The sequence below is a fragment of the Passer domesticus genome, chromosome 2 (assembly GCF_036417665.1).
Source record: "Passer domesticus isolate bPasDom1 chromosome 2, bPasDom1.hap1, whole genome shotgun sequence".
In the NCBI taxonomy this organism is placed as follows: domain Eukaryota; kingdom Metazoa; phylum Chordata; class Aves; order Passeriformes; family Passeridae; genus Passer; species Passer domesticus.
The window spans coordinates 111398655-111412138 of record NC_087475.1 but is presented as its reverse complement, the minus strand read 5'-3'; the positions used below and the strand labels follow the sequence as shown (position 1 = coordinate 111412138).

Genomic DNA, 13484 nt, shown 5'->3' with positions numbered 1-13484 from the left:
TAAGGCATTACCATTTTATTACTTATATTTCATGAAAATAAAATAATGAATATCAAACTTTCTATTAATGGGAAACTGATCTGAGAGACATTTTCACTGTTTTATCCAAGAGAGCTGGACTTAAACTGCAAAAACAGCATTTGCATTACTCAGAGAACTGTTTGCTATATTGACCTCAGTATTTTTGCAATCTCAACATTTTTCTTAAGGTTAATTCAGGCTACTTGTGGCTTTCATCCAGGCAAAATAAATACTAGTTTAATTTGACATGACATAATAAACAGACATTGTAAATATTTATTCAGCAAAAGAACTGGACTTGAAAAATCTAAATGTCATTTTTCACTTGTATCTAGTGTTGGCAATTTAAAAATACTTCATAATTTTTCCTTTCATAAGTGTCTGGTGAGTTAATGGGTACAACACACATTGAAAGGAATAAAGCAACGCTTCTCATTCCAGGGTGATCTTCTCACCAGTTACATAACTTTAGATAGAAAAGAAGTTCCATTTTTTCATTAAAAGCTGTTGCATTCCATGTTTACAATGAGCCAAGTAAGCACAGCTTTTGGTCCCACTCACAAGTGGAAAGATGGGAAGGAAAGGGTAAAGCAGAAGAAAAGGAAGAATTTAGTCTCAGTATCTGGAAAAGTTTCCAAAGAGATTAAATCTATTCAACTAAGTAGTGATAGCTCTCTCTCTCCCTCAAAATAAAAACCCCAAAACCAAACAAGGAACAAGCCAACAAAGAAAGAAAACCCAAAACTGTCCCCAAGGGGAAAGAAATAGCACCAAAAAAAATCCAACCAAAACCAAACCCAAAAGAATCATCAACAACCAAACCTAAGCATATTTCTTGCTTACAATATGTGAAGTTCTTCAGTAGGCTTAGTCTGCTCCCACTCCCTGCTTGACTGCACCTGATACTATTCTGCTTCTATAGTGTTTATAAGCAAGGAAAATCACACAGCTCGTACCTGGGTTAGAAACTGGTAGTTTAAAATAAAAAAGTAATATCTTGAAGCATATGGGAACGTTTCTCAAAGATCAGATTAATAACATATTTAAAAAGACTCCATGTTTGCCATAATTCAAGAAGAACTTTACAAAAGAAACCAGCAGTCATTGTCTTAGAGACAAACCTGAGGAATTTCAAGCTCTCCTAATCAATATGAACTGCACACAGCTATAACAAAAACAGCTGGACTATGGGGATGTGTTCCAGACTCATCATACTATATGAATTTGGACATAAGGAAATGTTTTTATTATTCAGTAACTCAAGTCTGGGAAAAGCAACTTGAAAGTCCATATTTGAGACAGACCCCAAAAAATCCCCAAACACCTGAAGGATCTTTGGGAGGATTCAGATCTTGAATATGAACACTCTGAACAGTGATGAGACAAGTACAATTAGAAAAGATGTTTGAGATGAAAAGATGTTTGAAAGGCTGTACAGTTAGATAGGGTGTCTCCCAAAACACCACACCAAAAGTGTGTTAAATGGCAGAAAGATGGATACAGAGAACAAAGATGCCATTCTCATTGTTTTTTAAGTTGAAGTACTATTTTCAAAAATGCTTCAGAAACCATATTCTATTTTTTCTCTTCAAAATTAAAAAATAAGAAATCAGTCATTTGATGTAACTGTCTCTTGGGAGGAGTAATGGGAAAAATTGCTCCATGGTCACACAGAGCTGTCTTTGTATTAGTGTAAACTAGACTCTCCTATTTGTCTTATGGCAAATTCACTTTCCTTCAAAAGATTACACAACACCTTCCAAAAAAGGTCCCAAAGGCCAACTTCTACTCAGAGAAATCTTAGTGAAACAAACATATTAATTACTTGCCTACCTCACAACCTCTCCCATAGACAAATATAGTCCCATCCCTCTTTTCACAACTACTTTCTTCTCTGTTGCCATCTTACTTCTTCCTCCTTGGTGCATTATCCAACCATATTTTCTCTGCTCAGGTGTTCCATATAGATATTTAACCTTCCCCTTGAGAGCCTGGCAGACTATGCAGGTCCCTTTCCCTCTGATCCTTGTAGAACACAGCTCTTTCCAGCCCAGAGTTCAAAAACCCATGTCAAGAAGCATTTTCTTCTGTCTTATCAAGGATATGCTTTGTCAGGGACAATTTTGCTATAAACAGATGCAAGTGTAACTTTCCATTAAATATATGTCAAGAGTACAAGAATCAGTTATATAATAACCTTTTATAATTTTCTGATACAGTCACCTCATCTTGCAGGACTAACCTTTCCTGGGAAACCTCTGCTACATAAAAAATGAAAAAAGAAAAAAAATCAGCTTCTGCTTTCCTTTCTCCTAAATCCTCCTGCCATTTCAATGGATGTTGACTATCGCAGTGCAAAACTAAAGAAGGCAACATCAGGGAGTTCCTGGGACTTGAAGCATTATCCTGCTCTGCTGGATGCTTCCATAATGTTGTTCAGGTATACAATTTCTCCTCCAATTTACCTCCTCAGATATCCAATTCTCTCCTCCATTGAAACAGAAAGAGAATCTGATTTTAAAGTTATCAAACCTAGGACATTCCTCAGGTTTCTCTCATTCGCACAGGCCTGGAAGTACATCACCCATACTTTGACTCCTCAGAAGGCAAATATTAAACAAAGAAGATTCAGTTAATGCCAGTTTTATGTTACAGCTTTAACATAAAAGGAAAGAATATTAAGCTAAGTGCAAGAATGAAAAGTCTCAAACAGATCAAGCAGGAAAAGACAAAAACTCTGATCCTCTAGTGACTCCCTCTTTTTCAGCACCAAACTAATGTTTAAGTAACAAAGTCAAGTACTCAAAAGTTTACTTGCTTACCTCAACTGGCTCTCTATGGATTAGATCTCCAAAAATGGAGATTCCAACAAGATAGTATCACAGCACATCTGGGGGCAAAGCAGGGCTTTTCTAGTCCTCTTTTAATAGTTCCCAGACCAGCAAGTACAACAAAAACAAATGTATGGGAAGAAAAAGAAAAATTGAGGGGATGGGAGGAAGAAGAGCAGGAGACAAGACTTTACATTTTGTTTCCAAATACAAACATGCTTTTGTTGAGATTTGGGCTCAGTCCCAATTCACCTATCATTCCTGATTATTTTGACAAGCAAAAGCCAAGGTGCCTCAATTCCTTGATGTTCTAATTTAAAGCAGAAAGAATGTGCAAAGAATAACATTAAGAAACAAAATCCTGTCTTCATTTTGAAAAGCATAATAATGCCATGTGGAGCTCTCCAAGAGTAAAGACTTACTCACAGTACACTTGATCTGCTTTTTCTCAGAAAATTTCTGGTTGATACTATTCATTTCAGCAATGCTGTTCAATTATTTGTGAAGTGTCTTTTTCATAAAATATGCTATATAAATGTTAATTATAATTTTCATTCTCTTATGGTTCACTCAATTATTGGATTCTTTTTCTTGCAAATATCATGGGATCTCCTCTAAAGGCCTTCAGGAAAAAAGATATGCCAAAGAACATACTTTCTGATGTGCTGTTTATAGAAGAAAAAGAAGAAAAAAGAAAATTGTAAGTCTACTTTCTAGAAGTCTCTAATTTCTTTTTTTTTCCAATATTCAATTCTCATTTTGATAAGCAAATATTTGAGCTCTCACGCTATTGAAAATACAGGGTTCACACATTAGTCTATTAGTCAAATGTAAGACATATTCATTTCATAACATAAAAGACAAAGACAGGGCATTCTAGTGTTCTTTTCCCAAACTGATTTCCAGATTTCCAAATTCATGGGATCTGAGACAAAGTGAAAAGAATAAATTCAGTGAAAAAGAGTGGACAGAAGAGCTGGTTCTTGTGACATGTTTTACACAGTTCAAACTCTTTCAGCACTTACTCATTTGACATTCATAATTTCAGACAGTGACTCGTCTTTTCTAACAGACAGTGTATTTCAACAAAATTCTGTACAACGTGGAGTGAAATAAAAAATCCCATTTATTTAATTTCTCTATTAAGTATTTAATTTCTGTATTAAGTATTGACATATCTTATTGTTACCTTTGTAATGTAAATAACCTGCTACACTCAGTTCTGCAGTTTTGATAACATTATGACCTGCCACATGAAGAACCAACACAATTCCAGGTTTTCAACAGTGCCACTCCTCTCTGTTACCAAGACTTTGCATTATTTAATTTGGGGCTTATTTTGCCTTTTAAAATTATTTTTTAACTGTCAGGTTTTGACTGACTCCAAGGAACGACTCTGCAGAGTGTCACTAGTAGCTCCTGGTACCATCCACATAGGGGAAAAACATTTTTCTCTTATAACCAGCCTAAACCTCCTTTGTTTTAGTTCATGCCTGTTTTCTCTCATGCTCCCACCACACAGCAATGTGAGGAGCCTAGCTTCATGTTGTTGGCCACCTCTTGGGGAACACTGTAAGGGCTGCTGTTAGGTTCCCGACTGAGCAAGTCCCTGACCATCTTGGTTGCCCTTTGCTAGACTTGTTCCAGTTTATTGCTGTCTGTCCTGAATTTGGGAGTGAGGTGAGGCAACACTGGATGCTGCCTAGCTTTGTAATTCACCAAGTGGTGAGTAGTGAGTGGAAATTACTTCCCTCAATCTCCTGGCCATGCTCGTGTTCATACAGCCCCGGGCACTGCTGGCCTGCCTTGCTGCCAGGATCCACTGCTGGTTCCTGTGCAGCCTTCTGCCCACCAAGATCCCCACTGCTCTTCACCAGGGCTGCTCCCAACCTGCCAGTCCCCAGCCTGTATCACTGCAGGGCTTACTCCCAAACAGATAGAGGACTTTGCAGCTGTACTTGTTGAATTTCATAACATCCCTGCCAGCCCATTCCTCCAGTGTGGTGAGGGCATCCCTGCCCTAAAGAGTATTAAGTGATCATCCAAATTTATGTTAAACCAATAGGTCCTAAGATAACAAGCTATGGTGCCCCACTTGTTAACCCCACCTAGGTAATGTATGATCCACTACCTATTGCCCTCTGAGCCCAAGCATCCAACCACTTGTCCAGAGAGCTGATCATGGTCTCTGTGAACCACTTTGGTAGATGTGCACTCCATCAAACACATGATGTGTGCTACAATTTATATTTTAAAATGCTATCTAGAAACCAGCTCCTTTAAGCAAACACTCAACACATCAAATGGGTTCCTCGCCTGAAGGTTTCCCCTTCATTGTTACATCTTAACAGAAATAAATCTGCCCAATCTCATCAAGCCTCTAGGGCAAAAACCTAGCCTGGCCTTTGAAGAACAATGTAATTACTAAGTATTGAAGACACTGCTTCTGCCTGTAAAGAAAACAACCTTATTCTCCTCTTCTATCAACACCTTTGTGCCACTTGAGATAATTAACACAATTACAGCCTCTCTACTATTGGATTACCCCTGAACATTCCTTCCAAACATCTTCTGTCTCTGCCTTTCCCACCATCATATTTCTAAATACTTATCACTGCCTAAAGACAATCTGATTAACTGGAAATGCAGACAGAAGCAAAGAGCAAAACACAAAAAGGCATGTGACAGTAATGAGCCTTTAACAGAGTAATTGCATGAATCAAATACATTTTAGCATATATTGATTTTCCTGTGATTGGAATGAATTTTGGATAAACTATAATTGAGAAAAATTTAAGTTAATTATTCTACACATGCTTAAAATATGAGCAAAGACTTTAAGAACCAGTCCTGTCCCAGACTGCTTTGGAAAGTGGGCTTCATAATCCATGCTGTACCGAGTCTTGGTCTTTCAATACTCCATTACAACCTTCCTTTGCAGAAGTCAGCACCTCCTGGTCTCTTTCAGTCTCTTTCTACAATATGTTCTGACTTGTAAAGATAATACAAGATCACAGTCCAGATTAGTGAACTCAGATGTGAAGTCTGGAGTCTATTACTATACACTAGGATGGGATACAAAATCTGCTTATACATTTAGAACATGAATGTTGATGCCATTGGCAATTCTATTTGAAGAAGAGAGATCTGTCTGTATCACAGATCTGCAGAAGCACTCACCTCTGAAGATAACAACGAAGTGCTAATGATTGGCTTCTCTGATCCTTGCCAAGTTATGTTATAGTGGGTTTGTACAGGAGTAAGTGCCATATGCCACATGTCATATCACGTATCTGACAGAGATTTGGTTTATTTTGGATTATTGCCACAGGACAAACTACTCTGCCCTTATGCTACTGCTCCCTCATTGCTCAGCCACATCCTAATCAAGCACTTCTGGCTTCCATCTCACAGAGACACAATACGCTCCCTTACTTCTCAGTACCCCCACCATTTTCCTGTGCCCTGCTGCTTGACCTCTGCCTCACTCCTTAGCTGCCCTTCCCAGTGCTCCAGCTCCCGGGGCATCCCGGCCCGAGCGCTCCGGGAGCTGCCGCCGCTGGCCGCCAGGGCGCAGCCCCGGGACAGGGACAGCGGGGACAGCGGGGACAGCACCGCCCTGGGACAGCGGGACAGGGGTGACACCTGGGACAGCACGGGCCAGAGGCCGGTTCCAGAGCCCGGCCTGGCCAGCGGGCGCGGCGGAGCGGCCTGCAGAGCCCCAAGGGCCGGCGATGCCGCTGTTGCCCCGGCAGGAGAGCGAGCTGTGCCCCCACACGGCACAATCCCTCAGAGAGAGGCAGCGCTGGGAAGGTTGCTGCTGCTCGAACTGCTGCTCCGTGTACCCCGCACACCGACGGCCACCAAGCCCTGCTGGTTCTGCTCGTGGTTTGGGGTTTTCCCTGTTGATTTCACGGCGCCTCCCAGCAGAAGCTCCAAGGAGAGAATGGAGGGAGACACCAAACTGCTCTTGTATCGAGGCAATGCACAACAGCGCACAAGAATGTTGCTTGTGCTCTTTTACTTAAAATAGAAAAGATTATTCTCCCCATGGCTGCTGGCTCAATTCATCACACACACACACACACAAATAAATTTAAAAAAAATAAAGTTCAAGTTCTGCCTCACTCCAGTGGGGACATTGAACTGAATGCAACTCAGTACTGAATCTGGCCCGCTCCAGAGACAGCAGGTGCAGCCTTAAACTGTGCTTATTTCCCTCTTCCCTCCTCCCTTTCTCTACACCAATCTTTCAAATATTCTGACAAAAAGCCAGGGGAAGCCCTGCAAAAACTAGAGCAAATAATAAGAACAAAACACTTAACTTTTATCAAAAGTGGAGAAGTCATCTCCAAGTTATATGGAGAAAGAGGACTAGATTCTTAGTTTTATTAAAAGATATTATTTTCTTGGCATAAGAAAATTAGTTATTTGGCTAGGATGCACAGATTTGATGAATGCATGCAAAGACAGAAGGGAAATAATTCATGTTTTTTCCTCTCTCCTTATGAGTCATTTTGGCCTAAAACACATCTTCCAGAAACTTTTTGGCTGAATTTGGCTACATTAGTTTGCACTCGACATCAGCAGGCTTATCTAGGTCAGAATACTGTGAATAACATTCAAGTGTCATTGCTTGTCACTACTGTGCACAGAATTTAGACATCTAAAAAACACTATGAACTATACACTTTAAGCTGAAAAAGGCAGCTAATAAGTAACAGAAACATATTATTCTAAAGTACACAGCACATTTATTATAAAAAAACTTGTAGACATTAATATGAATATGTTTACTTGTCATAACTGTACTCTGTATCCAGGGATAAAAAAATAGGAAGTTATATTACATGAAGATTAAAGTAACAGTGCATGCACAATTTATTTGAAGCAAACTAAAACCAGGATTCATTAAATTCTAAATGCTGTCTTTAGAACAAAATTATTTGCATGGCACTCTTGGAGCAAGTATTTAACAACTGTAAATCTAATCAAAACAACTCTGAAACATTATAGCCAAAGCACATAATCTGTAGAGGAAAGGGGTTATGTCTCACTTCAAAAATGAACAGCAACTGCTCATTTCTGACAAGTAGCTCTCAACTGTGTGTTAGGAGATTTCTTTTATGCCAAGGACTGTACTTAGCTTTCTCAAAAAGCACAGCCCAAAAGAAATGCCTTTGTATGGTCAAGCAGTGCATTAGACCTCACATCCTTGCTTTAGGTTCAAGACAGAACAGTGGTTACTTAATACTGGTCTTAATCTGTTCTGTGACCCACATGGCCAGTGGTGGTGTCATGGATTGACCCAAGACAGACGCCAGACACTCACAAAAGCCACTCACTCACTCCCCTCTGCAGCTGGACAGAGGGGAGAAAATTTAACCAAGGGTCCATGGGTTGGGATAAGGACTGGGAGAGATTACTCATTAAATACCATCACAGCCAAATCAGGCTCAACTTAGAGATACAAAGTGAATTTATTACTAACAAAATCAGAGCAGGAGAATGAGAAGTAAAACAAGCCCTTAAAAACCACCTTCCCCTCACTCTTCCCTCCTTCCCAGCTCTGCTGCTTACCCCAGCGGCACAAGGAAACAGGGAATGGGGCGTATGGTCTGTTCATCACCCATAGCTTCTCCTGCTGCTCAGGGAGAGGAATTGTTCCTCTGCTGGTTTATGGGATTCCTCCCATGGGAGATAATCCTTCATTAACTTTTCTGATGTGGCTCAATCTCACAAGCAACGGTACTTCCAAAACTGGTGCAACTAAAGTCCTTCCCATGGGCAACAGTCCTCCCAAAACTGCTGCTGCATGGGGTGCGGTCCCTTGAGGACAGGCTGCTCCAGCATGGGAGCCAGGGCTTCTCTTTCCACAGGTCTCCCACAGTGTCACAGCCTCCTCCAGGCATCCACCTGCTCCAGTGTGAGCACCTCCCTCACAGGCTGTGGGTGGATCTCTGCACCCCTGGTGGACCTCCATTGGCTGCAAGGGGACAACCTGCTTCACCATGGTCCTCACCATGGCCTGCAGAGGACTCTCAGTTCCAGTGCCAGGAGCACCTCCTGTCCTTCCCTCTCCACTGACCTCAGTGCCTGCAGAGTTGTTCTCATTTCTGCTCCTATGACTGTAATTTAAACTGTGCCACCAACTCTGTTATGATTTCTTTTTGGATCAGTTATCACAGAGGCCTTACCACCATCTCCAATTAGCCCAGCCTTGGCCAGCAGCATGTCTGTCTTTGGAGTTTCCAGGAATTGACTCTGTTGGACACAGTGGAAGCTTCCAGCAGCTTCTCACAGAAGCCACCTCTGTGGCCATCCCTGTTACCAAAAACTAAGCCATGAAAACCCAAGTGGCTATAGAAGGTTACATCCTATAAGATGGATCTTACCTTCCAATTCAGTTCCATTTGAAAATAATCCAGCTGTGCTATCCAAAACATTCCCATTACATCAACAAAATTAAGTGGGGTTAAGCAGGAGAATATCTTTCCAGGCATTCATGTGTATGTATATATATGTATATGTATGTGTGTGTATATATATATATATATGTATATATATGTTTGTAAAAATGGAACCAGTGTACTTCTTAGCATGAAAAGTAAATATTGGAGAACAAAATCTTTTCTGTAAATTTAAAAAATTTAGAATTCTGTAAATGTCTAAATTAAAAATACTATTGACAGCTAAAGAAATTCAACAGTATCCCTTACACCAAATGAAAGGGTACTGCAAACAGAAGAGTTATAACATCACATGCCCAGAACAAGCCTCATTTCAACATAATTTGTCTTAAAAAATCCATAGTATTTGGGAAATCTAGAGTTTGGGAACTGTCTCATAATTTGAAGAGCTGGGAAACTGAATTCTGAGTTCTTTGTGAGTTTAAAATCCTGTAAGACTTCCATATAAAATTGGATTTTGTTCTGTGAAAATATGTAGAACCTCTTGAACCTGGTTGTACCTCAGGATCTTGAAAAACTTTCAAGGAACATAGATATAATGTCCAAAGTGCAAGTCTTCAAAAGCTCAGACAGTCTGTAAGAGCTGGGAACTGCTACAGAGACATGGACACTCTCTGGAGTACACCCAGTTGTAATAGTACATTTTGGAAATCTCTTCTTGTGCAACAGTGAGGTATTTTTGTAACAGTTGATACTACTATTTATCAAATAATATCAGCATCTGTGTTTCTGTTACAGTAAACATGAGTGAACACACAGAAATGTGCACACAAACTTAGAGCTCATTTCAAAACCTTTTCCTGCGAAATTATTTTTTCTGTATTTTCAGAGAAAGGTTGACAGCACAGAGTAGGACAATTTTGAAGCATTCCTGAATTGAGCACAGCGTGCCAGCTGACCCTCAATGATGAATTCCTGTCTAATCACCAGACAAATACTTTACTAGGTCAGTAACTGTATTCTGCCAGTTTGCATCAGTCATAAAGGAGACTTCCTCTCTCAAGCCATTTATCCTTGCAGTCGCTGCAGACAAATGAGGACTCTGAGCATTGTGTTCATTTTACAGCCTTGACACCTGACTGCAGTCACTACCAGTTCACCACAGGGATGTTTGCAGAGGACCCTGACCTGCTCTCAAATTATGACAACCCATGAAACACCACAAAACCTAATCTTCTCGATGACTATTACATGACAACATAAAACCCTTATTGGCAAGGTACAAGAAGCCACATAACAATCACATATATGATTATCCCCTAGCATAACACAAAAATAAGAATTTTGGGATACTTAATGGATGGCAAATTACATTTGTTCCAAATAAGTTCAAATTTGTATCAATTAATATAAAAACGACAAGTTTTTAAATAAGCTCTGTATTTGCTACACCAATGAAAAAGTGAAGGATTTAATGATGAGAAATACTAGTTGAATACATATGGAAAAACATTAACATATGCCTGCTCACCATTGCATTGATTTTCAATTTTAATATTGTAATTAAAAGTAAGAGAGAATATGAAGATAATTTGTGGGTTTGATTAATTCATGTGTAATCTTTTCCTTCTTTTTCACATTGCAAATATCTTGCTATAACCTCTCCAGTGCACAGGGAAAAAAAAATCTCCCTTTTAATTTTAGTTAAAAGCTACTTACTGGCATACTGTGAGAAAATGAATCTTAGCTACAAATCTGTGCATTCCAGATCAGAACCAGTGGTAGTCCTCAAATGGATAAGATAAACTTCAAATTGATCTAAATCTTGTCTCACTCATAGTCACATACCTATGAAATTGGAAATATGTTCTGATCTTGCATGTGCCATTCTTATCTTTATAAGCAGATGCTGAACATACTTTTGCACACATGAACTTTAAAAAAGAATTGACAAACAGAGGAGATTTCCTACTTTGAGTGTGGAGTAAGATAAACCATGAAAACTTACAAAGAAAACAATACCACTTGCTAAGAAAACTCTTCAGACTGTAAAGGCAGAAAAGAATTACAGTACCACCATTCTTAGTTTAATTTGATGAGAAAATGAAGAGACAGATGTGCAAAATAATTGGTTTTCAAAGAAATCATGGTTTTTCCAAACAGAATGGATCCCATTCGCATTGCATGATGAAATCACTTTTCAATTAAAGCAGTGTATGTGCTTCCCTGTGGATCAAAGTTTCCCTAGCCAACTCAGGAAAGTACTCAAAACTTCAAATTACTAGTGGGATATGTCTGGCCTTTGGATAGTATTAGAACAGCTAAATAGCTTGCATTCCCCTGTATAATTTATAACAACTCTGATAATACGGGGAGATTTGGTTTAGAAAATTTGGAACATAAAAGGGCATCAAAAGCTCTCAGAAGTCCGCAAACAGAACTCCTGGAATGGTATAAAAATGTTACAGAATAACATAATGCACATTGGTTTTGCTACTGTACCAAATTACAACCCAGTCTTGGCTACTGGAATAATTTAGTAAATGGAGATAAACTACACATGGGTATACAGGCATACCTTTTGCAACAAGCCTTTCCTTTAACAGCAAAATATTCTGCCATCTGCCACATCCCTAAAAATTTGTGGGCAATGATGAGTCAAAATAGTGAAGGCGAAAAGCCCACAGCATCAGTGGTATCATGCAAGCAGTACAAACATGGATTTAATCTACTGAATCAACTAGTTCTTAAATCAGTATTCAAGATGTTGGCTCACCCTCAGTGAACCAGTGACAAGGGAACAAGTGCTGCAAGTGTAGAGCGGTCCCAAAAATAGAGAAAAACAGCAGAAAGAAAGATGACCTCTTCATACTCTCAGGGTATGCTGAAACCAAAATTAGCTCAGTCTTGGGTCAGAGGCTTCTTCCCCCTGTTCCCCCACCCACCCTTTTCTTCTATAGGAGAACTGAAAAAAGTCAAACATGACATGGACTTAATTCGCAGAAATTCCTCAGGCATTGGTTATGTACTTTCCACAGATGTTAGCTGTTTTCAAATGGAAATTACAGTGTCAGACATCATTTTCTCAGAAAAACAGTTTTAAACTCTTTTGATCGGAAGAGATTTAGCTCAGTTTCACATGAGTCAGGGTGAACAATTTCTAGAAGGTCCCCTGGGAACAGCATTTGGATGCTAAAAGACAAAAGCTTTTCAAACAACATGACACCAGAAAAACTGGAGGTATCTTCTGTAGTGTGCAAGTAGGGGAAGGGAATGGTGGGAAGAAGTGCATGAGGACTATAGGGATTTTCCAAAAGAGCATGTGAGAAAGCAGCCAATAAACTGACAAAGCATACAGCATCACTTATTTCACAAACAGCATGTAGTCTCTAAGGTACAAAAAGAGGTTTTTTTAGCTTTCAAAACAACTCACAAAGCTGCCAACTGTTACTCATTGCATTATCAAGTTAATGGAGGGAAGGGGTTGTGGTGGGGGAGACAGAGAAAGAGAGAGCTTTTATCTTCTCCAATGTAGCAGGCACAAGGCCTGCAAGGCCCTGGCGGTCAGAAGCCTGAGCTAGGAAATACCAAAGTCAGCATGACTAAGGTTTTAGAAGACCCCTCTTCCGCCTTTCGGACCCTGTTATCTCTCTGTAGATCCATAGGCCACTTTTTCCCCTGACCCTTACTATTGGACAGTTTTCAATCCCCCTATAAGGTATAAAAACCCCTAACTCTGCCCGGTTCGGCAGAGGAGAGCTGTCCCTGGACCCTTCGCGGAGACCCCAATAAAGGAACCCTGCGGAATCCACACAGCGCTGCTCTCTCTCTCTCTGCGTCTGCTGCGGCTATACCCAGGGTGACGGCCCCAGGCATGCTAAAAGAGCTGAAATCACTAAAGAGCTGAGCTGCAAATCACTATAGCTGCCTGGGCTGCCTGAACCCCCGCTGGGCGATCCTGGACCCTCCGTGAGCTATCCTGGACAACCGGCCTCCCCGCTGGGCTTCTGCCCTGGGGGCCATAGCCGGCGCACCGAACAGAGCCGACGCCCGAACAGCGGGGGGCCCCTGGGCCGACATCTGAACCGCCGTGATAGCCTGGCCGCGGAACTGAATGCCGGACCTGGCATTTCAGAGGAGCAGCATTTCTTCGTGAAATTGTCACTGCCTCCGCTCGCCAGAGATCCTGGAAGGAGAAGCTCTCCGTTTTAGAAGGACTCTT

General features: G+C 40.5%; 1 protein-coding gene across 3 annotated transcripts in view; it reads right to left on the bottom strand.

Moving 5' to 3' along the window:
• The window catches only part of ABI3BP (ABI family member 3 binding protein), a 161549-nt gene that overhangs the window by 135516 nt on the left and 12549 nt on the right, over positions 1-13484 (bottom strand). The gene's annotated exons all lie outside the window — the stretch shown is intronic.